At 40.2% G+C, this 27314-nt stretch overlaps 1 protein-coding gene across 11 annotated transcripts in view; it reads right to left on the bottom strand.

Annotated features, from left to right (window-relative positions):
* NFIB (nuclear factor I B) overlaps window positions 1-27314 on the bottom strand; it is a 455016-nt gene that overhangs the window by 122693 nt on the left and 305009 nt on the right. For 2 of the 11 annotated variants that reach the window (XM_075596027.1, XM_075596035.1), the window contains exon 1: window positions 1538-1560. The exons of the other annotated variants lie outside the window; for them this stretch is intronic. The gene's annotated coding sequence lies outside the window, so the exon portion shown is untranslated. Of the gene's footprint in view, window positions 1-1537; window positions 1561-27314 lie in introns of those variants that run through there. 11 annotated transcript variants of the gene reach the window in all.

Genomic DNA, 27314 nt, shown 5'->3' with positions numbered 1-27314 from the left:
CTACATGCCTTAAAAGTGTCTCAGAATGCTTATGCAATGTCTAAAGTAGCTGAACATACCCAATTTCCCTTGTTTCATTAGACAAATGTGTGGAATAGATTTCTAGGTACAGATGAGTTGATTACATTGTATAAGAAGCTTTGCATAATTAGACCTTCACATTAATTACTCTTTCACATGGCACAATACAAAGCTCTAATTGAATCCCAAAAAAAGAAGGGAGGGGGGAGCAGGGAAAAAGCAACTGGAACAGAGAGAGACCTAATACGCCGGGAAATGCTGGCATTCTGCATGTCTATTTGTGGGTATTTGTAAAGGCGAAAACAAGAAATAATAGGCTGTAAGGAAAGTGCAGCTACAAGCGTTCGCTATAATACCAGAAGCACAACTTCATATCAGAGATGGAATCCAAATTCAAATACTGTAATGTTATTTTTATTGTGACGTCAAGATCATATTCCAACAGCAGAACCAAAATACCACGGTAAGGAATAAAATAATGTTTTATAAAAACAGCGGTAGCTGGGCACGGACAGTAATCATATTCAGGCCAATGCAAAACACTTAGGGGGTCTATGTATCAAGGCAAACGTTGAGGAAATCTGGGGCAGGAAAACAGCACAGGATGTGCCAGGAAACAATCATTGATTTCAATGGGACTTTTTTCTTTACATACGGTGCAGTTATTTTGCCCCAGAATTATTTCACTTTTGCCTTGATGCATATGCTCCATACAAAGAGCACTGTATTTAGCACGGTTTTATAGACAAGCCCAAGGAGCCGTTTGCTGTTGCCCAATACAAAGAAACTTGTCTTGTAAAATCGACAGTACTAGATATCCAGCTGCCTATATATTGTCAATATATCTTGGCATTTTGTTCTGATTATGCTGTGTGTATGAAATTATGATTTGGAGGAGTTTCAATATGAGGAGCTGGAGAGACGTTACGTGGCACATTTTACAATGCCAAAAATGAAGTACGTTGTCATTTTGCGTAATTTTTAGATTTTACTTGCGTCACAAACCTCCCTAGATCTCAGGATGCTTAACCCCTCTCTAGCAAACACTCTGTGTCATATGTCAACGATGCACCTTCCCCAGGTATAAAAACACAAACCATCGTCTCTAGAATACCGTCGTAGCTGAAATACAGACATATCGCCCAATAGGCAAAAGGCAGCTGGCGCATGCGTCTGTCAGCACGTCCTGAACAGCAATACCGGCTCCCTACCTGTACCGAAGCTGTGCGCAAGCGGGGAGACTATAGAGCCTGTTACAAATGCGTTATTTACATCAGTTATGCACGTATATGACGATTGCAGTACAGTACATGCATCGATAAGTGGGAAAAAAGTAATGCTTCACTTTAATAAGAGCATTTTCGCTTTATATACGTGCTCTGGTCTCATTGCGTACGCTAATGCGGGGTATGCCTCTATTATCATTCACCTGGTTTTTACCACTTAAGTGTTCCACAAAAAGAAAAGATTTGAGATCCCCTGAAACATACAAATGAAGGCAAGGGGTACATAATACCGGTATAAGCGCTCCAGTCATTAAAGCAAATCATATCGGAATGGAATCCTTTCTGCAAGACGGGAAATCTTCTCATCCTCTTCAGCCCGGTGGGTGCATCTCTAGCATTCAAGGAGTTCAATACCTTAACTAGTTCAAATTCGTAGCTGAACCCATCCAGCAAGCAAAGGGTTACATACGTGGCATGATGTTTGCCGATTTCTCTCCTCAGCCTGTGCAGCAGAGGTTGGGTTGGGATGGGCATGCTTAATCTATGGTTTAAATACACTGCCTAAGCTGCATTGTGGCCCGGGCATCCCCACCTGCCAGTTTCTGGAATGACAGAGCTGTCAGCTGTGGAAGTGAGCCTGCATGTGTGTCCGCGTACGTGCCGAGGGAAGGGCACAGGGGGGAGGAAACCATCTGCCTCTGCTAGGCAGCCATTCATCGCTGGATTTAACAGCTGCGGAATAGGAGTGCCCAGAAGGGCAAAAAACGCGCAGCCGAGAGAGACTGCGGGCATTAGAATTGGCACTGCCTACCATTTTTTTCCCCAGGGAATAAAGGCTCCTCTCCAGATGTCTGGGTGGCACAAAAAAAGGATGGATGCAGTCGGATTTCCTCTTGGCAAATTAAGGGAGGACGAGGGTGCCAATGTCTGGTTAACCACTTCATTGCTAAAAAGATAAGCAGCAAAAAGGACTAGCATTTGAAACTACAAAAGGCATGATTTGCATCCTTTCACTGCTGTGATCAAATGCCCTACACCTCCCTTGAATTTCTTTAGTATCATGTATTGGAATCACACCAAAGTAAAAAGGTTAACTTCATAGGTTGAACTTGATGGACGTATGTCTTTTTTCAACCTCATCTACTATGTAACTTCAACTCTACCACCTTCTATGCATTTTTTCTTCTCTATAATTTAAAATATTTTTTTCTATTTGCACTTGAAAGGCTAACACTGGAGGGCACCACAGTCAATACCACTTACAGTATCATATATCACATATATCACATACTACTTCTTTCAGTGGCTACTTAGGGCCTTATCCTATGTCCACCGAAGCTGATGTTTGGGACATTTCCGGACGAAAATCGCTAGGCGTTGCAATGGGAATTTGTGGCTGGAAGGGCTCGAACTGCCCCCTTAGGGTTCCTCAAGGATGCATTATAGATGCCCGAGATATAGTGATTAAAGCTGATATATAAAGCCGTCTTAAACACAAAAAGATGCCATGCGTACTCTCTAGTGGAACACCGATTTCCAATTTAGCAGCTGCTTCCCTATTATTTCTTATCTCAATGCCACCCCCCATTCACAGGCAAAGCAACCCTCCATATCCCTGCTCACGTACCTCCCAACTTTGTTTAGGTTAGGATGACCTTAAATTACATTTCATTCTAGATTTTTTTAATGGCCTATTGTTATGGCCGCAGGTGCTTTAAGAGCTTGCTTATACAACTTTGACAGCATTTTGTTATGCATTTATTAATTGCTTGCTAAAATAGCTCGGTAACAACATCAGAGCTCTGTGTCCCTGTTTTTTGTCTTTCGTAATCAGCCTAATGTGTGGGAAAGTACTGGGGGGGGTTTCCCTTTCTTTTTTTTTGTCTTTTGAAATTCTTGCATGGGGCAGTATTTAGAGTAACATGCCTGTTACAGAACTGTACACGAACAAACTATTGCAAAGTTCACAGTAACACGTGTTGTCCCACAGTGTTTCGCAAAGGTCTCCAGCCCTTAGGGAAAGGGAGGTACTGCGCTTTACTTTTAAACTAGTTCTACTCTGCAATTGAACACTCAGCAATGTATATAGAGATACAGAAACAATAGTTGTTACTGCTACCAAATCATCTTTCAGGGCTTCACTGGGTCCATAATATTGTGAATGAACATCAAGACCTTTACACAGTAATTCTGACCAAAATCAGAACACCCATTAAAAATGAAAACAATACTGTTTTTTTCAGTCAAAACCGAGCAGTTTTGACACTCCATGCACTCCATGGCAGAATTTGTCCAGTGAACCCCTAATTAATAAATCACTGCCTACTCATCAGACTATTGCTAACAAAACTGTTTGACCGATCCCAGACATTATAGTGTCCTCAGCTTCTGGGGGTAACACATGCTTAATAACTCACCAAACTGAGCCTCCGTGTGTACAGACAGCATGGGTGGTATAGCTGTCAATTACTGTAGGAGTTTCCATAATCACACCCCACAATTCCCTGCCGCTGTGGATGCAAAGCATTGTGGGAGCTACTTTGGAAGCTCCTGCTGTCATTGACAGCTATGCCACCCCCACTAAGGTCGAGTTTGGGGTATTACTAAGTGTGCAGTCCCCACACGGAACCGACTACACTGCCTGGGATAGCCATTCAATTATTTTATTTTTTTGGTGAACCCCTAAAAGAAGCATCATGAACACCTAGGGGTTTCTGAACCCCTGTTGGGAATCACTATTCTACACGACGACTTCCTATCTGAATATATTGTGCATAGAATCCGCGACTTTAAAGCTTATAATAGCAGTTTAGGGCATTGTAAGGTCAGGCTGTCTATGTCATTTGGAGCTTACGCTGTCCCATCTTGAAAAGATTGCAATCCCTGGGATAGGTTTCAATTGCAGTTAGATATGACTAGCTTTAAATAGTTGTGGTCACTATCCAGTGAGAAATCTCCAATTCTACAGCGGTCAGCAATAACTGTAAATGTCACAAGCTGATTAATTTGAAGAGGTCCAATTATTTAACAAGCTTCCAAAGTCAAATGAAAAAAACAAACACATAACCAAGGTTGTTACTGCTACATTAATTAGCTACATACATTAGATTGTAAGCTCTTCGGAGCAGGGACTCCTTTTCCTAAATGTTACTTTTATGTCTGAAGCACTTCTTCCCTTTATGTGCTATTTATATTATTTGGTATTGATATGATTGTAATGTGTATTACTGCTGTGAAGTGTTATGTACATTAATGGCGCTATATAAATAAAGACATACATACATACATTACAACATCCAAACTTCAGTTTGGAGAGTACTGGGCCCATTAACAACAGTTCCAAGTACAAGGTGAGATGAGGTTGGATACATTACTTTTTTTCAATTAGATAAATAAATCTCACTTTGGCTTTTTCCCCAACAGACCACTTCAACCTTTAACCGGCAGACCAATAAAATGTCACTTCTGATAAGCAAGCAGTTTTTTGGGTAAACTGCAGGAAATAACAGCAAGCACACACGGCTTCAGGGTTTAAAGATGATTCAAGGTGCAGTCATTTTTTCAAGCAGAGTGAACCAGTGACAGTAACATATGGCACGGACACAATCCATACAAATGACAACTTCGTTTTTTTTCTAGTCAGCCACTAATCGGATAAGAATATTTAAATATTTTTAACAAAGTTAGTAAACAGGTAAACTGGGATATGTGATCGGCTTCGGTTAGCCACTGTCTCTGTGTGTTCAGCATTTCCTGCCACAGGTAAAGCGCCCATCTGCTTGGTTCTCTACCAGGGAGTTAAACAAGAGAACTCCTGACATCCATTAAAAGGTTAAAAGGATAAACTTTCTTAATCCCTAAAACTGTTGCTTTAAGGGTGATTACCTTGGTTTCAACCAAATACATTGGTACAGTGTTCACTACATGTTGTTTTATGCTGAGTTTTCCCTTTTGCTTGATAACAGTGCAATCGGCAGAGCAAGTGCCAAGTTGGAGCCCAACTTTAGCTATTAGCGGTCTATTCAAACAGCAACTTCAAACTTCAGATAAGAGGAAGGCCACAGAGAGATTGAAAAAGTGATGATTATTTAAGAATGTTTTGATTTCTTCTATTCTTCTCTTTTTAATAACCAGGCAAACCCCCCTGGGATGGTTAATGTGAAAGCAGATTCCCGCCACCGAGGTCATCGTATGTCAAAGTCTCCCAGCTGCTCCAGATTTATTAAAGCACAAAATCCCATTGCATCCAATGGGAATATATTTGCTTTCAATTTGATACCGCTTTTTATTACCTACTGTAGGTTTTACAGCTGGAGGACTTTGATAAGTAGACGAACAATTAATTCTCATAAAACAAGTAAGACACAACAATGATATTAAAGCAGCAGTTAAACCTGCTCAATATTTGTTTGCTTGTTTATATAAAATGGGGGGTCAGGGAGTCCCCCCCTCCCAGGTAGTCCCCACTCCAAGCTGATCCGTGACCCACTGACCTACAGGACCCCGATTCCAGAGATACCAGTCCCCAGGCAAGAATACTTGCCAAGTGAACACAAAATGGCCAGTAAACTTTATCTGGACATGACGTTGCGACTTTCTGTTGCTGAGCCCGAGGTCATGTTTGTCGTTTTCTCACAGAAACAACAACAAAAACTCAAGTCTCATTTACCGAGCCCAGGGAATTAGGGGCCTCCAAGTGAGGTGAAAAAATAAATATGTTATTGCTGCTTTAAAAGTCACCTTTTAGTAATAAAAGGGTGATGGCAATAAAGGTAAAATGATGTTGCAAAGGTCATGCGAGACAAGCAATCAGGAGATCTGAAAATAAAATGTGACATGTATCCCGACGTCTGTTAAGCAAAAGCCTAGCGCTCTAAACCCTGCACTGGATGCTATTTTGGGATCCAACACCACATTAATCCAGGGAAAAAAGATACAGGACATGCACACCACATGCCAAGTATTTCTAACCTCAAAGGTCACATGCAACAGAGGTACATGTCTCACATCTCAAAACTGTTAGGAAACAGAGCAGACTAGTTAACTCAGCTCTGCTTACCTCATTCTGTGTAAAGTGGCTTCAACGGAAGTCATTTGCTACACCTACTCACTGCTGGAAGGGACTACACCGTACTTCACAGCATCAATTTATGTAAATAAGCCTATTTTCAGTCAGTTTTGTTGCAACTGCAATGACGGTACAATCCAATGCAGATGTAATTATATATATATATATATATATATATATATATATATATAGATATTTATTTTTTTAACAGAGTGGAGGTCTAGTCTCAAGCTCCAAAAACAGGCATTTTGACAATAAATTGTTATGCTAAGGTACATCATATAAGATATTGTAATGCATCACTACCTTTTATATATACTGTACATATATTTATATATATATACAGTACTTTAATAACACTGATTTTTTTTCCCTGACGGAAGCTTTATAGGGAGTTAGGGGGGGAAAAACTTTAATACACAAGTTGGCCTGTATTTACCTAGCCATAAAACACTTCCCCAAATCAGAAGCCACTTGAGCTGAATGTGTGTTGGGATGTCGTACTATACTAAATATGGCCTATAATGCCTCCATTTTGCACCATCTGCTGTTAACTTCTTGTTGAGTCACCTAATCCACCAGATTTAAACTGGAATCATTTGTAATGTGGAATAATTCATTCCTAAAACAAAAGGTAGCATTTACAGTGAAACAATACTGTATCATATCTGCGTTTATATTCAAGGTGTTTAATACAAACTCATGGAAAAGGAGACTTTCAGTGATAGAGTTAGACAGTTCTGATCTGTAAATGTCCAGACTTAATCCCACTTATAGAAGATGTGAATTGGATCTATCCTCTGCTACAACAAAGATTTTTTTATATATATATATACAAATATATATTTGAATCAGAATTATTTAATGGGAGGAAATAATTTTTGTGCGTTTAATGTGTCAAGAAAGGACTAAAACATAATTATTTTTAAATGATAGCAAGTAATGGACTTCATGGTTTTGCTCTGTGTGCCGCCGAGTTCAGTGTCCGGCATCTCTCCTACTACGCAGATAATTTGTCAATGAGTCGGCTTTGTTACTTTTGGACAAATTCAACTAATCTGATTTGAACGTAGAACAAGAGAAACGCTCATCAGTAAATGAACAGTCAAAAGAAGAGAAGCATTGAAGAATGCATGCACAGCATACCCAACGTGTACGTTTCTTCCTTATCAGATCAGGACAAAGTTCAACAAGGAGTGTCCTACTACACATCGCTAGGAAATAACAAAAAGCAGTAAAAATGGTCAGACGCGTGACCACAATGTGATGATGCCTGTTAGAGAGCATTGGGTTAGAAGCATGTGTTCCAGGGAAGTGGAAAATATCCATCTTTATGCTGATAAATAAGGTATTGTTTGCGGCAACATAAATAAAAGATGAATAATTTCTGATGTGATCCTTTGTTACCCGCCTATGACATTATGACACCAGTGTAATGGCCCAAAGCCGTGTGCGTCAAAGAAAGAATCTCAAGGCAATAGAAATAAAATGAATATAATAAATACAAATAAAGCAGAGAATTGATCAGACCAATATATGGGTTTAAAGTAAAAAGTACCCAAAACAATCACAAAAAGATCAATTACAATAGTATTCTCATATTTTGCATATGCAGGTGTGTTTTAAAGGTGGTTCAAGGCAAGACTATATGTGAGATGTGGTAGACTCAAGTCTGGATTCAGACCTAAAGTCTACTTTGCCTGGACTTATAAGAAGGTTCTCTTCCTCCTCTTCGCCGCTCCAAAACTCAGAACTGGACTGGATGGAGGCAAGGTCAATGATGAGCACGACTGTCTGACTTTGCACCTCTAGCAGCAAAGGTGTTAAGAACAAAGTCATCTTTAAAACTCTATCACGTAAATGTAAAAGTATGCACACTAACGCAGAATTGTTGTAATATATATGTATGTATATATTTGTATGTAAATGTTATTGAATATTAAGAAATAGTGCTATAAAATCCTGGAAGCTCTTGCGTTTGGATTCTCAGTAGCACAGGTGATGTTGGCCCTTGCTGAGATGACCATTGCTGGAAGGAGTTTTTGGCAGTGTAAACTTGGCACACTTCAGTTCATCCTCAGCCAGGACAAAGAGGAGGACAGGAAGTGCAGAGCTGGTCCTGACTCCTTGGCAGTTAGACTGGCAGAAGGGTGAAGAGCCATATCACTGCCAAACCAGAGTCAGTAGGGAAGCCCAGCTTGCTGGCAAGCGACAAACAACTGTGTAACACCCTGATCTTAGGATTCCCAATCAAGTTAAATGCCAAGGCCAGAGCCTTCTGCTGTTGTTTGAACTGCCAGCTATTCTTACAGGCTGCTATTTTGGCTTTCAACCTGCCTCAGTGTTTGCTCGAGACCGACAGACATGGACATTCACACGAGACAGTGGTTAGGATTTCAAGCAAACAACCTTGTCTCATCTGCCGCCGCAAGAAACCAGACAGCAATATCAAAATGTGTTGTTATTATTATTACTATTTAGATTGTATTTATTATTTGTTTTTACAAACGATTCTTACTTTCCTCTTGATGCTCCCAAGCCAAAATAAATTCTAAAACAGTTCCTTTTTTTAACTGTAGTTGAGTGTGACAGTAGGGGGTAACCAGGCTCTCAAATAAAGGTTAAGCCCGTTTTGGATACCCCTGATCCGTGTACAAGGGTCCAAGGGAGTTAGCTCTTGGGCCCAGTAACATTGTATCTTTTCAATGTATTGCCTGTAATAAAAGTATTTTTTTTTGTGTGTTTTTCCCTTTCCGGGCATGCAATCAAGCAGGGATTGCTAGGGTATGAGTTTCAAGGGGGGGTTTGGGGAGGAACCGTTAACAGAATGTGCCTAGTACGTTGGGGTCTGGAGTTGTCGGTTCCCCATAAATGTACCCGGGAATCATGCCTGATCTCCGGATACATGTAGGTACATTGTCCCGGCAATATCGCCCCTTGAAAACGCAGGCGTAACTCACCACTAGGGTACCCTGCTTCAGCATAGCCCAGAAAGGAGAATGAGGCACAGGGATGAATAGGTATCCCTGTAGCTGAGGGAATCCCTAGGTTAAGGGGGGTACCCAAGCTAGTGCACAGGTGACACAGAACCAGTGTAGGGTTTGTGAGTGCCCCAACCGTATACAAGGTTGAGGGGGGGCTCTGAAAGTCCAGTATGAGTCCAAAAGATAGTGCGTGAGGAATAAGGCAGTTAGAAATAAAAGTACCACATCTTTCTTCTTCTGTCCCATGTACCCAAATACTCAGAAGTATATTACCAACATACCTTAATGTAGTGAAATATACTTTATTAAATGTAGTGTGTTTTTACATTGGAACTGATGTCCAAACAGGCTGCCCGCGCTGACCCATAGGCACCGGTAAGTCTGCTGGACATTTAAATATAGCATACTTCAGGCTGAGAGACACAATGTTTCGTGGGAGAGGCACGCCAGCAGTACAAAGGGGCTTTTGTAGCATGCTGCGTGCTACCCTTATTACCTTTGTTTTTGCGTATATACTTTAGTCTGTACCTAGTAGAACTGAGCCCTAGCGTTAAGCCTTCTATATGTGGGGTCTATATATTGAGTGCTGTGATTTTTCTTCATTGACATGAATGAAAAAGATGAGATGCTATTTGTTTCAATGCCAGAAAGGCCAGCTACAAAATTGAACCCCATACCTACTAATTGGTGCTCTTGCAGACGACACCTTCTGACATGAGGACAACGTCCATCCAATACAAGTGAATGGGCTACAAGATGTCTTCCAGCGCCAGAAGATGTCTTATGGAATAACACTGCTCTGTAAATAGGGGCCTGAATCTCTGATTTTCTGGCTCATCCATCTAGGAGGGCTGGTCAACACCAATAAATAATTTTGCAAGACTACTACAGTGTTAACGAGCAGCACCTTAAAAGACAGTTTAAATGGACAAAGACAGTCTCACTCAGTTACCAATCAATGCATCGAATGTGCACATACAGTGGTGTCTGCTTAAACATGGTTTTGTTATCTACACTTGTCATTCCAAAGGTTTCCAACAGAATCATAGCTCGGGGACAAACTTCAAATCCCCCTCCCAACAGCCCTGAGGGCTTGGTTCAAAGCACATAACCTAAAAGCATCAACAATGCCTTTATTCTTGCCAGTTGTCTAATAAAGCACTGGCTTGCCACAGAGGATTCACCTTCTCTACATCTCTAGCCTACTTGAATAACACTATTTCTAAATGAGTATGTGTGGCCAATGAAAGTCTGACGTATTGATGGAAGTGGTTGATCCAATTGTAGTCTACAGGTGCAATGGAAATGTATAAGGAGGAGATCCCCAGATAAGTTTATAGGGTAAGAAGTCAATTCCATCATATTCTACAGCAGACAAAAGTCATGTGAGAGGGTTAAGGGGAGATAATGAATGTCTATGGGGATTGATGTATATAAAGTTAAAATAGTGAACCTGACAGTGTTGCAGCTTAAGAAGCTGATGTTTATTGAGAGTTATGATACAGTGTAATATTCTTATCTAGAAATGAAAATTAATTTCAATGTTACTTAACTTTTTAAGCTTCGGACAAAAAATTGTGTACAACGAAGAAACTCTGCCTATACATGATATTAGTGAATATAGCACTTTTAATGGAAAGTATATCACCACTTTAACAGCCTTTTAAAATCAGGCTCCAAAACCTATGAAGCTAAAGATCATTTCTAACCTGGGGTTTCAAAAATTCTGCAATGTTGATTTTGAATGTACCTAGAGTTACAGGGGGATGTGCTACAAAGGTCATATGTGCTGATTTGATGTTAAGTGAACACTACAAAATTTAATTTATTGTTACTTACATGCTTTGTATCTATTAATGTTAGTGAGAGACATCAATAGTTAGCCGAGTCTCGAGATACTTTCTGCAGTATTATAATAAGATTTGTCAAAGTTTATTCTATACATTTGAATAGTGTCGAACGCTTGGTATCTCACAAAATACCCCATATAAGTCAATGTGGTTTTCTGTGCGATAGTGCCCGATCAGCACTTTTGCACTTTATAGAATAAGGGCCAATGTCTGTAATGACTTCACAGATGTATCCAGATACTAATATTTGTGCTCAGCTGTCTTTAAAATGTGCATATATCACCGTAGCAACTACATTGTAGTACGTCGCGGGTGCCCATAGTGGGTGCGACGGCGACGGCTGACGTCACGCGGACACGGTCGCGATCACTGGAAGTCAAAGGATTTTTACTTCTTCAGAGATCGGCATGTGACGTCAGCGGCACGTGAGCGGTTCAGCCAATGAGGTCGAACCGCTCAGTGCCACGCCTCTGCCACGCCACCCTGTCGCCCTCTCCCGTCTCCTGCACCAGAGTGCAGGAAACGCTATAGGGATGGCGATGGCTCACATTACGCGGTCTCCGTCGCCCTTACTATAAAGGCAACCTTAGAAGTGATGACGGGAATGCTTTCTGATTGGAGGCTTCTTTGTGACATCACAGTGAGGAACCTCCAACTCAGACCCTGAAGCAGTGACTCAAAGTGAGGCATTGCAGGCCTCCTTCAGAGAGAATGAATCTTATATTTCCAAGATTTCTAGGGAGAATGGAAAAAATGAAATGCGCAATATTTTTAAGAGCGCTCTTCTTTTGTTGTTGTACATCTTGGGAGGGAGAGTGGTGAGTTAATAGAGATCAGTCCACTTCGCGGACGGATTTAGATACGGTGCAGCTGATTTGAGCAGCTAATGTACCGTTCCAAATAATGTAGTGTAACCGGAGATAAGTCTGTCACTTAAGGGCACGGAGCATGCTACCCTAGGTTTATTACGGAAGGAGGGGGGAAAGGGGTGATGAGATTAAATGAGGATATCAACTGGCTTCGTGTGTTGCAGTTATATATCTCCTAAAGAATGTACTGCACGTACTTGCAGGCAAAGTCTGAGATTTCACTATGCGGATTGGTTTTGTGGCGTTTTATTTGTATCCTGTTAATCACTGACATCATTCAGCTTTGAAGTCCTAGTAAAACACTGTGACATTATGTTTCTAGTGTTATTTAGTTCTTGATGACAAAGAACTTACCACTTCACGCAGTTACCAGAACACACTCCTACTGTCTCTGTACATTCTTCCTACCTACCAATTCGATTGTAAGCTCTTCGGGGCAGGGAGTCCTTTTCCTAAATGTTACTTTATGTCTGAAGCACTTCTTCCCATTATGTGTTATTTGTATTATTTGTTATATATATATGATTGACACATGTATTACTGCTGTGAAGCACTATGTACATTAATGGCGCTATATAAAGACATACATACAAATATTATGTGTTCCTAGCTGGTTTAAGTGTTGATTTTTGTATTAAAGTTATAATGACCAGGCTACAAGCTGAAAAGCAGCAATTCACCCCTCCCCCCCCCAATTAACTATATAATGTTAGCAACATGCCAGTGAGCAGGTCCTGCTCTCTAAAAAAAATAAACATGATTTTCTTAATATGCAGTCTAGCTTCTCAGGTTACCATGGTTACCTTTAGACTGCACTGGGCTCTGGGGAAAGCTTCATTTTAACCTCCCTTAATCATTGAAATGCTTATATATATATATCTTTTCTTAAAAAGCAGCTTTGAAAAGGCCAAGAAGAGATCTCATAAATGGTGGTTAGCGTGGATTGTCACTTTAAACACAACCATTTTACGCTTTTGCTGCAAGTGAGGCCCGATTTGCAGATGCTTCCGATTTGAGCACATAGAACCAGAGACAATTATTATTTGGGGGTGTTTCAAATAACTGAAGCTGATGATCCTGACCTGCAATAGGGAACCCCTCACTGCACTGTGAGGAACAACCATTCCCCCCCCCCCCCTAAACCCCTTGACTGACAGAGAGGCCTGCCAAGCAAGAGGCAAATCCTTCTTCACCACAGAGAAAGCTCTGGCAGGAGAGGGGTTAAACAGGAAACTATATTAAATGATACTGCTTTGCAATCTATGGCTGTCAACCCCCCCCCCCCCCTGTTTCGGGAGCAGAGGGGTTAATTCCAATGCGCTTTATTTATGCTTAGCTACATTAGGCGTATCAGTTTCTCACAATGCAAGCGCAGGAATCCACGCAGACTAATTACAGCTTCAAGGCGTGTGGGTCTTGGAATGCCTGCTACGGACAGAACAGCCAAGTCCTTGTTGTTTTGAATTCCAACCTAAATCTTTTTATTTATTTATTTTTTAATGTGGGAATCGGGCTTTGCCGTAGCAGTCTAGGAGCGACCGCTGTGATGCACAGCACATTGTCTGGGTACATGCTACTGCAAAAAGCATGTCCATTTCCAATTACAACTTTGCACATGTTAAGGACACTAGCAAAGTTCATTCTGATTGTCCATGTTTTTTCATTCTGCTCCGATTTTTAGCTATTAAAGCAAAATCAGTTTTAAATAAGACTGCTGGTGATTAGAAATCATATCAAATTAAATGAATCTGTAGCCAGTCCTGATATACTGCAGTATATAGATAGGCAGAGGCATAGCAATTGCAAAAAAGGGAAAATATAAAGTCCTGGTGCAGACTAACCCATCAAAGCCCCAATGTATCAACTGAGGCCATAAACATAGTATGTCACACAAATATTGCCTCGGTGGCAATTATCTGAGGAAGGGGATGTGTCCCTGAAACGTTATTTGTTCTACTATAAGCATGGAGTGAAATCTCCGCAATCTTTTTTGCAACATAAACTGTGTGCCTCCATCTTGTGTGTGTGATATACTGCGTCACTGCAATCAGTGCAGCACTCATTCCTCATTCGTTCGCAGGTTTTTGGGGCTGACATTGATGTGTGGGATTTAGGGTTTGGATCTTACTACACTGCAATGACATCCTTTGCCAAGTTTAACTGGCACTTTAGAGCTTACCCACATGCCCAAGATAGCCTTTTGTAGCCCATGAAACCCACCTACATTTGAGTAAAGCAAAGAGGGGGCAATGTATCAAAGTCTCTCAGCTGCAAAAATTAGGAGAAAAATTCACCAGATTTATCATGGAAAGCATTACTATGTAAAGTAATAGGGTTTTCTTCTTTGTTTAATCGGATGCACTCGTTTTGCACTGTTTTTGCAGCTAGGAAACATTGATGAAAAAAAAAGAGAATAAGATTGAATGAATGAATGAATGAATGAATGAATGAATGAAAGAAAAGTATGTTCTGCGAGGTCACTGCACTGTAGTGTTGCCTCCTCTAACACCATCTCAATTATTGCATTGAGAAAAGCTGAACAAACAGACAAAGAAATAAGATCCATAAATCATCACAAAATGTCTGTTAACCTGTGACATTATATTAATGTTAGGGGGCAATACAAGAATGCCAGACAATGCAGAGCTCCTGTCACTCGTACATTATCCCAGTTTCTATTTGGTAATATCACAAATGACTTTCTAGGTCATCTGCAGTTATCTATGTCTGCTTGAAAATTCCTACCTTATCAATTACGTATAATGGGCCAATGTGTTGCAGAAAAATATTTCTGATATGACAATGTACAGGGAGATTGAGTTATGGTTGCAGCCTCAGCATTTATTCCCATGTAAGGTATTGCTTATGGCAGATAGCAAAATGTTAAAATACTTTGTTACAGAATGCCCATACAGGTTAGTATGCATTGTGAACACTTTTAGTTGCATGTTAAAATGGTACAAGAAGTTTAATAAAAAAAACAATCTTACAGAGTAAAGTAACATAGGCCGATATATATCATTACTTCCCATAACAGGGGGTGTCAGCCATAGTTACCATATGAAAGAACATAAAACAAACAATATTTATCGGAAGAGATACACTATAAAAAGAAAGGTAACAATCCCTGTAGACATACACAAAATGTTTTAACGTAACGGCAACAAAACACTCATTTTCATAACGTCAATCATCATAAATGAAAACTTTTTAAATGTTTTAATTAAAACACCTAAAGTACTCACTGGCAATATTCAGACATTCAGTTCATAGTATATTTCTGTAACCATGCAAAGATTTTGCACTGCGCTTACGTCAACCAAACGTTTGAGCTAAGCTTTTCGCTGCCCGGGCTGGCCCACAATTCACTGCAGAGCAATATGTTACAGCTAGGATAATGACCTCCTCACTGCCAGGCACAGGCTTAGCTATTAGTGGTTATGATGCTCCCATTCAAATTCTTATGAAAATGATCAAGAAATTCGGCAATTACAGGGGGAAAAAAACCTACAAAACTAGAAAAACGACCAAAAAAAATCCCAAATTTCCATTCTTACTAAGGACCCCTGTAGCAATACAGGGGTTAAGTATGCCACCCCCATTACTCTTTAAAAAAAATCTTTTAAGATGTGCGTAGTGACTCTAAAGGCCAAATCTTTTCCATGGTGTAGCACTTCTCATAGATATACACAGGTAAACAGTTCGATATTTGAGGAATGGAACATGATGGACGCCATTTCCCCCACATGAATTTAAAAATTTGTTTTAAAAAATTACTTTTTTACATTAATTTGTCTTTTTTTTTTTTTTAATACGACACTGGAGGAGTGGCAAAATAGATATTTAATGCACGTTTTATTTTAATTGTATGAAACATACAGCATGCAGTGTTAAGAACCTCCTATTCATTTCCATAACTGGCTGTTGTTGTCTCTATAAACATCAATTTCAGCCAACATCCAAATGCATTTGCTTTTTACAGTAACACCAAAGATTTTGCATCGTTTCAAACAATGGCACTGCGCTAAACCGCCTTTGGCTTCTGCCCTCTTCTCTCACACACGGCTCTGGGACGACGACATTTCAGGATAACTGTTTGGCAGCCATTTTAGATACAGCCTGCGCATGAGAGCATGTGTCTGACTGCCAAAATTACAAGCGCTCCGTGCCAAAACACTCTTGGCAGTAGAGATAAACTTTGTCGAGATACACAGTCTAGAAATATCTTATAATTACAAAGCGCAGGGGGGGCAGAATGTTTTTACAATACAGCTGTGCTAATGTAAACATTTAATTTGGCAGCCGTCTCCACCCACTTTTCAATTAACTGGATTTTATGCAGATACTTTAGCTCTGCAATAAAGTTTATGGGTACTTCTCTTGGAGTACAGTTTATGAAACACAGATTGGAGGTGGGTTGGGGGTTTTTTTTGGAAGGGGGGGAGGAGAGAATCCATCCACAGTCAAACAGATAGGGGACCCTGCACCGTTATCATGGAGATGTAAGGACGTCTGATACAGGGCCCTAACTTCTGGCACCCTGTGAAATCCTTCACGTTTAACTATTGTTCACTGTGGCCAACTTCCAACATAAGCAGCAAGACATTCATAGCAATAGGTGAAATCATAAATGATGTTACAAAGGAACACTTAATTCTCACATGCACATATGTGTCTTATACAGTTTTACAAGGAGTGATGTGATGGTGTTGGAGGCTATTCATATAGAGTGCCTTGGGAGTTAGGGTACTGGTAGAGCAGTTAGTAGTACATTTAAGGCTACGTTCTCCTTATTATGTTTCCAAAATAAAACCAATTTTTTTGTATTAAATAATTCCCCAAAAATGAAGGTTTTTTTTTTTTTTTGTTTGAGCTTCTGTGATTTCAATGGCAATTTCTGGCAGCCACTGTAATTCATGTCATGGAATATGTTATTCAGGGCTCAATATCTTAAGATTGTAGATGAAGAAACCCAAAAGAGAGAGAGAATGAGAGCGGGACAAGCACCGTAAAAAAAAAGACCCAAAACAAACATGTAGTACAGATGCTGACCCATAGAATAGTCACAAGGGGGCATGAGGGTATTTATAGTAACCAACCCATTTCTGAAATTTTATGTACAGTACATCCCAATTAAAGGTGCAAACACCTCTTCTTCCTATTGTAATCATGCATTGTTTCTCAGCTTTGCAGGAAACTAATAGGGTAAAATCAAACAAAATGTAAAAAATATGCATTTATATATACAGTATTTTTTATTTTATTTTTTTACTATTTTCTAATACCCTATGTTACATTTCATCCATACAGGGAAAATAAGGTTATTTCTGTTATGTCCAAATGATTGATCCACATGAAACATACGTATTAAAATAAAATATATAAATGAATTTAATTATTTGCCTTTATTGACATGTGTACTCCGGGCCGCAGAGAGAGGGAGATAGAAGGTAAAGGTGTCCCGGGGGCCCGGCGGTACAACTTGGGCCCGACCTCTGGCCAGGCGCGGCTGCCGGTCCTCTCCCGGCCGGGCCCTGGCTCATACAGATGCAGGCCTCTATCACTGTCCCACGCCGACGGGCCTCTGTGACATCAGCGCGCCGGAAGTAGGCTTGGCTTAGCATCTGGCGCGCAACGGCATGAAGGGAGGCCCGTCGTACGCCAGCTCGGCGTGGGACCGAGGGATAGAGGGCCGCAGTGAGTGAGAGCCGGGGCCCAGCCGGGAGAGGACCGGCAGCCGCGCCTGGCCAGAGGTCGGGCCCAACTCGCAGTGCCGGCCAAACGGGCCCCCCGCAGACCATCCACAAGGTAAGTCTGTTTTTTATAAATATGAATGGGGGGAGTGGGGTTTTTGTTTATATATATTGGGGGAGTGGGGGTCTTGTTTATATGTATTGGGGGGTGGGGGTCTTTTTAATATGTATTGGGGGGTGGGGATCTTTTTTATATGTATTGGGGGAGTGGGGGGCTTTTAACTTGTATTGGGGGTGAAGGAGGATTTTAAAAATGTTTTGGGGAGTGGGGGGCTTTTAAATATGTATTGGGGGTGGGGGGCTTTTTAATATGTATTGGGGGAGTGGGGTTATACGAACATTGTGGGGAGGATTGAGTGAGGGGCGAGAGGATAAGAGGGACGGAGGGAGTGAGGAAAAGAGGGAGTAAGAGTGAGACGCAAGGGAGAGAAATACATGTGAGGTGGGAGGGGGTGAGTGAGGAAGAGGAAGTGAGACGGAGGCAGAGAAATACATAGGAAGAGGGTGGGAAATAGAGGGGACTCGTGAGGTGTGAAATGGGGGGGGGGAATCGCAATACCGCCGGGGTGGGCGAGGGCCCGGACGTAACTCTAGTCCTGGGCCCAGGAAATCTGTCTGCTGCCCTGTGTGTACTGTTGTACGTTTTAGGTCCTTTGCCCAGTATCACTCTGTGATCGTGCTAAAGTGTATCAATATATAATACTGTGGATTTGGCTTTCTGAGCACATTGAAATCGTATATCTCGGGTTAAAATATCGTGATTCCCTTACCATCTCCTTATTAATTTTCACGTTTCATACCACTTATTCTATAGATCCAGGGAATGATGGCCCACACTACTCACACTGTGACAAACGCCGTCACATTCTTACTCTGGGATCAGATATTACATCACAATCCTGTGATGGCATGAAACCTTTTGAGGGAATAACAACTCTGGCCCTTGTTATTGATTACTAAACAGTGCAACCGTAGCTAAAACAGGGGTGATCACTCAGTTGTGCTGCTCCATATGATATACGTCAGTCGAAGTTCTGTGTGGAATGAGGTCAGCCCAAAGTGAATTCTTTTTAAGCAGCTGTGGATGCAATATACTATATCGGTTTTCGTTTTTTTATTTTTATTTATTGCAGAATATTTTAATAATACGTTTTTAAAGAATATTTATACAACTGGTGCATTTCATATGAGAGAAGCATGTGGAACAGCACAGGTGTGTAATAAATGATTTACTTTGAATAGAAAACTGCACTCCTACAGCTGTAATTGGTGCAGATAGAAAAGATTCCATAATTATATAAAAAGGGTAATTACAATCTTTGAGCAGAGCACAGATTATATTTTGTATATTTTGTATTCATTTGACTGATTTCTAAACAATCCTTAATGATGGACATTATTGGCACTGTGTCAGCGAGACCTTATGGTTTGTCATTTCTTCTCCCAGAATCCCGTTCTTTGGCTTTTTCTACAAAGTGAGCACACTGACCGTCATATCTGTATATGACAACGAATGATTCTACTGATGACTGGAGAATAGAACTTCTTTAAAATGGTAGGTCTTTAAGGATCATACAAATAGGCACAGTACATGATAAAGCTGCGGTTCACACAGCCATGGTGTTATGATGGATGTTATTGGAATTCGTTTGAATGACTAATAGTGAAAAAGCAACAGCCCTTCCCATTTTAAGAGGTTCTCTTGTTATTTTGGCCTCTCCCTTTCCAAGGAGGGTCCTCCCTTTTGCCACAAGTGTTCCACTTTCCTTTGCTAGCTTTACTCCTTGCTCCTGTGAAGACATGATAATTATATGATTTGTATAGAGTGCTAATTTGTTTTAAGTGCCCTTTCATTTTAAGCATTTAATGGAGGCTTTGCTGCTATAAAATATCTACAAATTTGAATTTTGTCAAGTGATTTAGGAAACCTATTCTTTCTGCCTGTCTTGGACATTTCGGTTGGCCCCTTTTGAGAAATCACTCATCGGGAATTGTACACAGTTTCTTCATAATTTCAACATCACAGCTTGAGGACATCAAAAATGTATAATGTCTCAAGAAACAAAGCACTTATTTTATTTTGCAAGTGTGCTTAACATATATCTAATTTTCAATCAAAATCATTGCATGGGATATAAAGCAGATATAAAGTTGCAATTAGTAATCCCTACAATTAGTTCCCGTCCAAGCTGCTTTTAACTTGGAGTAATTGTCAGTGTAATTTACTACGCTTTCACGTCAATGTAAAATGTGTTTAATTTGTGGGTTCCGCGCATACTTTTAACTGCACTGGCATACGACAAAAATGACCCCTAAAAACCGAAAGTGCAGTGTAAGCAAATCGGGCAGAAAAAAGGTTAAACGTATGCAAAGCAAAATTGTCACACATTGTAAAGCAATCTGACCCTTCAGCAACAGAGGACCGAATGGACAGGGAAGGGGATTTTCAAGCACAAAACTGACCTCTCTGGTTTATCAAATTAGCTTCCATTCTATGCCAGCATGGAATATTTGAAAGCTCTTGAACACTTTTATAGCAGGTACTGGCCTAATCTGCTCATTTCCTACAGAGCAAAAGTGGTGGTTTATAACAGGAATGCCACAAGAAAGTTTTCCATCCCTGGCACTTTTAATGCAATAAAACACATCAAACGAGATGTATTCTTTCCTCTGTAGTAGTGGCTGTGCCTGAGAGCAGGGGGTCCAGCTGGGCAAGACAGGAATAACTAAGATGTGCTACTGGGAAGGGTGCCTGATATGTTTACATTTTAGTGAAGGAATGAAAAAAGACAATAGGCTGAGCAGCCGGCATTACACAAGACATTGTTAGAGAAGGTGGGGGGGAAGGAGGGGGAATGAGCATTAGCCAGAAGGCAATGGCTGGAGAATATGGCTCTAATTGTGCATCCATATTTTTATTCATTAAGCCGAGTAACCCATAAAATCCCCACGCGCTATGGTATCCCAGCCCCATAACCCTATTAATAAAGTTTCTTAAAGGTTTTGGCAGGGGGCCAGCAGAGTCCATTAACTCGTTGCAAGTTGTTAAAATGGAAAAGAGAAAAAGAAGGGGGGAAAAAAAGGAAGAAAGCCATTTCAGGCTGTTTTGTGGTTATGAATGAAACAGCAGGCGGTCTGTATAGAAACGTCACTTTGGATATAGCGCTGCTAATGGATGTCTAGGCGCTCAATCAGAGCAGGAACAGGGATCCGTGAATGCAGTCAAAGGCCTAATATGGATTTCGAACCTAATGTGGTTGGAAGACACAGGAGGGCGGGGGGAATGGGAAAACAGCAGAAGAAATCGTGGTAATTAAGAACTGTTTGCTTTGTTAATAAGCTGCCACGTCGCATATTAATAAAACTGGTCTGCGTCTAGATTCAAATTGACATACGTGGCATGCCTTGGAAGTATTACAAAGGCACTCCTTCTACAGGCATCTCATTACAGACAATTATTTTATACCTTGCTGCTGGAGGGCCTTGCACGGATAAGACTTAACGGGCCTCTCCAGCCGCTGAGAGGACAATGGTACAATTTCAGATAACTTGACTTTGTAGCAATCCTATTGACCGATTTGCTTTCCGATGATATGACGGGAGAAATATTCCTGAATACTGTGCCTGCTGTATCCGCTATAGGAAATATGGCTTATATTGAATAAATACACGCGTGGCAAATCATGCTATTACATTCTGACCAGTTTTCTTAGTAAACGAACATGCTAAGGTTTGTAACAATGCTGGCAAATAAAGCCATGCAGTGGAAAGTAAGCACAAGTGTACATGCTTTCTGCATAACAATCTCTTCAAGTGAGCGGACTGGGGGCGCAGGGCAGAATAACGTCAATGTGTGAGGCTGTAACTGGGATAACACTGTGTGACTTTGTAACTGCAGGCAAATCACAGGGTAGCTGTGTGGCTGTATTGGGGCCCAATAGCAAAACAAGTGGCCGAAGAAACAGTGGGTACGGGCAAATGGAGCTGGACCCCACCCACAATCTACAAGGCTGGGTCTCCGTGCATGAGCTTCATTAGGTTATAAGGAGCTTGAGGAGCTGGACATATATACATGCTCACTACCGCTGTAAGATGCCGCCTGCTCCTTTTGGGAGAAAGAGGTGGGAATTGCAGTATACACTGTAAGGAAAAGTCATTTTCTCAATGAAGCCTGATCAGCACGTTTTTATTTTAATCATCTATCATTGTTTTGCTTGTGCCGCGCGTAAAGTATTCACAACATCTAGCTGAGTGGTTGTCCTTAATGTCGCCTTACAAATTTGCATTAATCTGCTATATTTTTCCCATTCTCTTTTATAAGGCCATCTGTTCTCCCTCGGTTTCTGTCTTCACAATATTACAGATATATCCCTTTGGAGAGTGGCTTAGTCTGTTGTTGCCTTCTTAACGCAGACAGGAAAACCTGAAATGAATGCAGCCAGGAGAAAGCCACCTCAGGTCCTGTAAACTGAGCACTCACTGGCTATTGGATAAACTCCTTTGGAGCCCCAAGAGCAGGAAGCTCATTGCCTAGCAGTACAATGCAGGCCCGTTACAGCCCACAAGGTGTTAATAAAAAATAAAACCCGCACGGAGCAGGAAAAAGCGTGCCAAAAACGTACACACAGAAAAAGTGTAACCCGGTTTGAGCATGTGCTAGTTGTATGAATTACAGCTTTTCTATGCAGTTCAAATAGACTTTGAATACATAATATGTTCTTTAGAGATTTACACTTTGTCTTTTGTTTTTTTTATCATTGTTTCTACTAATATAAATACTTCTATATTCGTTGATGGAGATACTTATCAAATGTGTGGTGTACTTTGAAGAAGACAAGCACCGGAGACTGAAGGGGCTTATTCTGTAAGCTGTAATAAAATTTGCCACGGAAAGCCCCATTCAAGTTAACGGCATGATCGGCACCATCGCAGTCTACAGAAGAAACCCTGCCGTTCTTAAAACCTAAAAATCACCGGCAGCCTTGAAGGGGTTAATCTGCTCATGAATAAATCCCTCCTCTGTATCCTTTGTACTTCATAGTGCCACATATCCAAAAATAAATTAGGCCCAATATAGAAGCAAATTCTTTATCAGAATTGACTGGGGGACAAACAAATAAATAAACATTTGTATAGAGTGACTGTGAATTAAGTGACGCTGCTGATGAATTCATTGCAACTGCTATCCAGTGAGTGGGTAATTACACCACATCTTGTTAAAAGCAGACACTTCGTCGCTATGCAGAAAGTGTCACTATAAGTGATTTAGGCTTGAAACAGATGCACAGAAGAAGACCAAGTTAGTGTGTCTTGCTGGGTGGAGTAGAAGCGGAAACTTTGCTCAGTAAGACCTTGGGGTTTATTTATCAAAGTCAATAGAACCTCGTTTTGCCCTCGTCTTGCCTTCCTAAAACGGCCTCAAAAACTGCCCAAATTCTGTGCAATTCTTAGAACTTTTTTTTTTTTTTTTTAGTTTCTAATTTCCAATAATGTAAAATTAAAACTCATGGAAAAGGTCCCAAAACATGACAAACCGTAAATGGCTCATTCCAGTTCAGGATTAGGAATAGGAGGACAGATTTGCAGCTCAATAAAGAGACAATTTAACAAAGAAGAATTCATTGTATTAACTTCTTACCACAAGACTTAAATATCAAATCAGCCTGGTCACTTCCACGTGTGGCAAGATATTTATCTATGCCTAGATAAGAACGGAGGTGGCATGCATAAATTATCATCTGATGAAGCCATTGCTGATTACTGATAGCCAGTACTGCTAATGACATTATATTGATCCTAATACTAATTATTAATCAATACTTTATTATTTATACAACAGTACACATGCATTTCCTACATTTAATTTCAAGCTGGTGTCTCACCCAGTTCAAAAATATTTTTTTCTTCAAATTTATTATAGTTTTCCCTTTTACATATAGATACCATTTATTTGTGGAATGCATTCATTTCCAATTTTTGGGGAGAAATATACATGTGAATGACTTTATGGCGTTGCTGCAAAATTTGGACCCGTGTTAGCAACGAGCCTAGAAACTATTACCCTCAAAATCAGTTTGCATTGTAATTAATTGCCATGCTACTTGGAACTAGTCTTGTAGTTGAATTTGAAAAGCTATTATTTATAATTATAATAATAATTAAAATAATAATTAAAATAATAATGAATATATGTTAGAACTACACATTTAATCTTTACTGAACACTTCAAACATTATTACTTGCGCTTTCCTGAATACCTCAAACCTGTTGAACGTATTAAGACCCATTCTGCCAGAGCTAACTGTTAAATCCAATGGCACGTACCACTGAAACCCTCATTCATCATTCTAAGATTGAAGTGGTAGTCTGCCGTCCCAGCTCAGCGGGAACTAAACAGATCATTCTAGGTACAAACAACTAAGGGATATTAAAAAGCAGCTCTGATTACAGATTAAAGTGGTTGTTATTGATGTTCACAGCTAACAACTTTATCGTATTAAATGCGCTGCTAGGAACAACGCAGAATAACATCATTTGCTTTAAGGTTCAATATCTGCAGTTTAAGATCATCTAAGATTTAATAGGGCTCCTTTTAATTGCAGGAAAATTATTTTCGACTGGGGCTGTGCCTTGCAGCTCTGGGGGGAGCAGATATGCAGCGGGAATCTAACTTTTTAAGACTCCAGTCCCACTTGGCAATAAACAAATAAATAAAATACAAAAATGGAAGCACATGTAAAATGTTGTCTAATATTTCCAGTTCGTGTTTTTATAGTTGTTTGAGGGTTTTTCAAATTCAGCACGAAAGCCCATCTCTAAAAAGGCCATCCAAATGGACATTACTTTTGGTACAAGTTATTAAACATAGCTAAATTCAAACTCAGTGCCATTGTTTACAAAGTCGGTGCCTTTACTCAATGAGTCACTCCTTTTTCAAATGAACATAGGATAATTGGAAATGAATAGATTTATCTTATTATTTTCTTTTCATGACAGTTTCCTGATATTGACATATATAAAAAACAAAAAAACCACACGCACAAAAAAACCACACACATGTAATAGAGAACAGATCTTAACAATATGCATAAGAATGTCCCAGTTGGAGTGACACACACTTTCACTGTCAAAAACCAGGCTTGTGGTTTGGCTGTTATTGGGTGTTTGAGTGGTGTCTGCTGGAAGCAGCAGTTCATTTGGCATCTTTCGTCATGACTATGCAGTAAACTATTGTGAGATGTGTTTTATCACTGGTCCGGCCGAGATTTTCTAACACGGCCTGTGGACAAGCAGTACTTTCTGCATCATGGGAGAGGAAATCCACAATGAATCACTTCCAGCCGTTTTTCCTCCGAGCAGGTTAACATTGTCACATTAAAAGCTCTCTTATGCTGCATGCTTTCACACATCAGAGTATGTGACACACAATAATGTGAAATTGGCGCTTGAGCTCCAAAAACAGCGCACTTACTCCCTGCACTTAAATATGGCCTTCAATAGGCAGAGAGGTTAGCATGTTATCCAACAGAAATATTGCTTCTAACCTCACCTTTGTCACTGCCGCACCACGTACTGTACCCTACAATTTGCTGGGAATCACTTCTTTGTAGGCACGTGCAGTATACTATGCGTGACCCTTTGAGAACGTAGGATTAAAGCTATTTTGGATCAAAATTAGAGCGCACATTTAGCAAAGTTGTTGATTACATGGTAATAACTGCAGGTGTTAAAGAAGTAAACCTTGTTACTGTAGTTTGAAGACAGTTGAGGAGCAGAAACCTGTATGCTATTGCTAATCCGTGCCAACAATCAGTTGGCACAGCCTCTGTAAGTGGCCAATTAAATACATGCCAAGACCTTTCCGTTGTGTTTGACTGTGGTGGTTAGTGGTTGGAACCAGGCATTTCATGTACCTGTAGGTGACAAAATATAATTTTAAAGACCTGTTTCTAATACAGCACTGTTTCCCAGCTCCAGTCCCCAGGGAACCCCAACAGGTGAGGTCTTAAGGATATCCCTGCTCCAGCACAGGTGGCTCAGTCAAAATGACTGAGTCGCTGATTGAGCCACCTGTGCTGGAGCAGGGACATCCTTAAGACCTGACCTGTTGGGGTTCCCTGGGGACTGGAGTTGGGAAACACTGTAATACAGGAACAAGAGCACTAAGTACCAGCTAATAATGTATGGGATAATCCTTAGTGTTATCAAACATTCAGTTTACTGAATATATATACTGTATATATATTTTAATCATTCATCAACAAAAGTTGGCTCAAATACAGTATAGTTTACTTCATTCTTTTCTCAATACCTAGCTATCGGGAGATGACATTGTGACTTTCTATTTGTGACTCCATGGACATATTTGAAGTTTTTTTGTGTGTAAAAAGCGGCACAAAGAAACTGCAAATATCTCATGGGCCGGGGAGGTGGGGGTCCCTGGAGGTTGGGGGATCATGAATGAGCTCTGAGGGACCTCCAGGATCAGGTAAGTTTATAAAAAATATATAATTTGGGGGAAATTGCTGCTAATATTCCGGAAATTTGAATTTGGTACCAAAACTTTCATCCCCCTTCCTGCACAGATGTTACCAAACGATTTATCACATTCTTCATAAAGTGCAACGCAGAATAGGGGATTTGTAATGTATGAGAAGAAAGTTTGAGATTTGAATGAGAGAAAACTAAGTGGCTCAAATTAAGAAAACAAGTATAACCTAAAACATCTTATGCCACCCTTAGTCTTTGTCAAAATAAAGAGAACTATTGTCTTTGTACGGCATGAAAAGCCCAAAGGGAAAATTGTAATCTCGGCTATATAATGAAAGAGGAAGAGATTATGTGTCTAATGCTTTTCTTTTCATTATTGGACTTTCCTATATGAGTAATATTAACCTCGTCACTGCTTGAAGGGTCTGCAATGCAACCGAATTACAAAACTCACCAACAGTGAAGCGGTTAAGGGGAGGATATGGGGAGTTTGAGAACTCCCTAGCAGACATGTGAATGGTTCATGCAAGGGCATGGTATGCATGCCAGAGTAATCCCCGAGCATAAAATAGCACATCCTTTGCAAACTCGCATATGTGCAGCTCTATGTAACAATGCTCTCTTTGTTCATGCCACAAATCATCCAAAATAGATTATGCACAGATTATTAAATATATATATATATACAGTATATATGTATATATAGATATATATACACACACACACAAACAAAAAAGAAGGTAGCTCTAAACCAATGTACAATAGTGATATAAGTAAAATAGTGAAAATGGTGTTATATAAACAATATCAAAAAGGACAATACTATAAACAAATATGTATAAATCAGTGCTAGTGCAATTTGCTGTGTAAAAAGTGATAACTGTTGATAATAACCACTCACAATTATAAACAGGGTCAATATATAAATAACTGTTCGAACCAGTCCAAAGTAAAGTAACCGTGAATGGTGAACATAGAAGCCTAGAATATATTTATACGCACACTGTGTTGAATGCATCAGTTCCCCTCATAGACGTCTAGTTTACCATCCAA

Source organism: Ascaphus truei, chromosome 1, assembly GCF_040206685.1.
Source record: "Ascaphus truei isolate aAscTru1 chromosome 1, aAscTru1.hap1, whole genome shotgun sequence".
NCBI lineage: Eukaryota > Metazoa > Chordata > Amphibia > Anura > Ascaphidae > Ascaphus > Ascaphus truei.
This window is presented reverse-complemented; position numbering and strand designations above follow the sequence as displayed.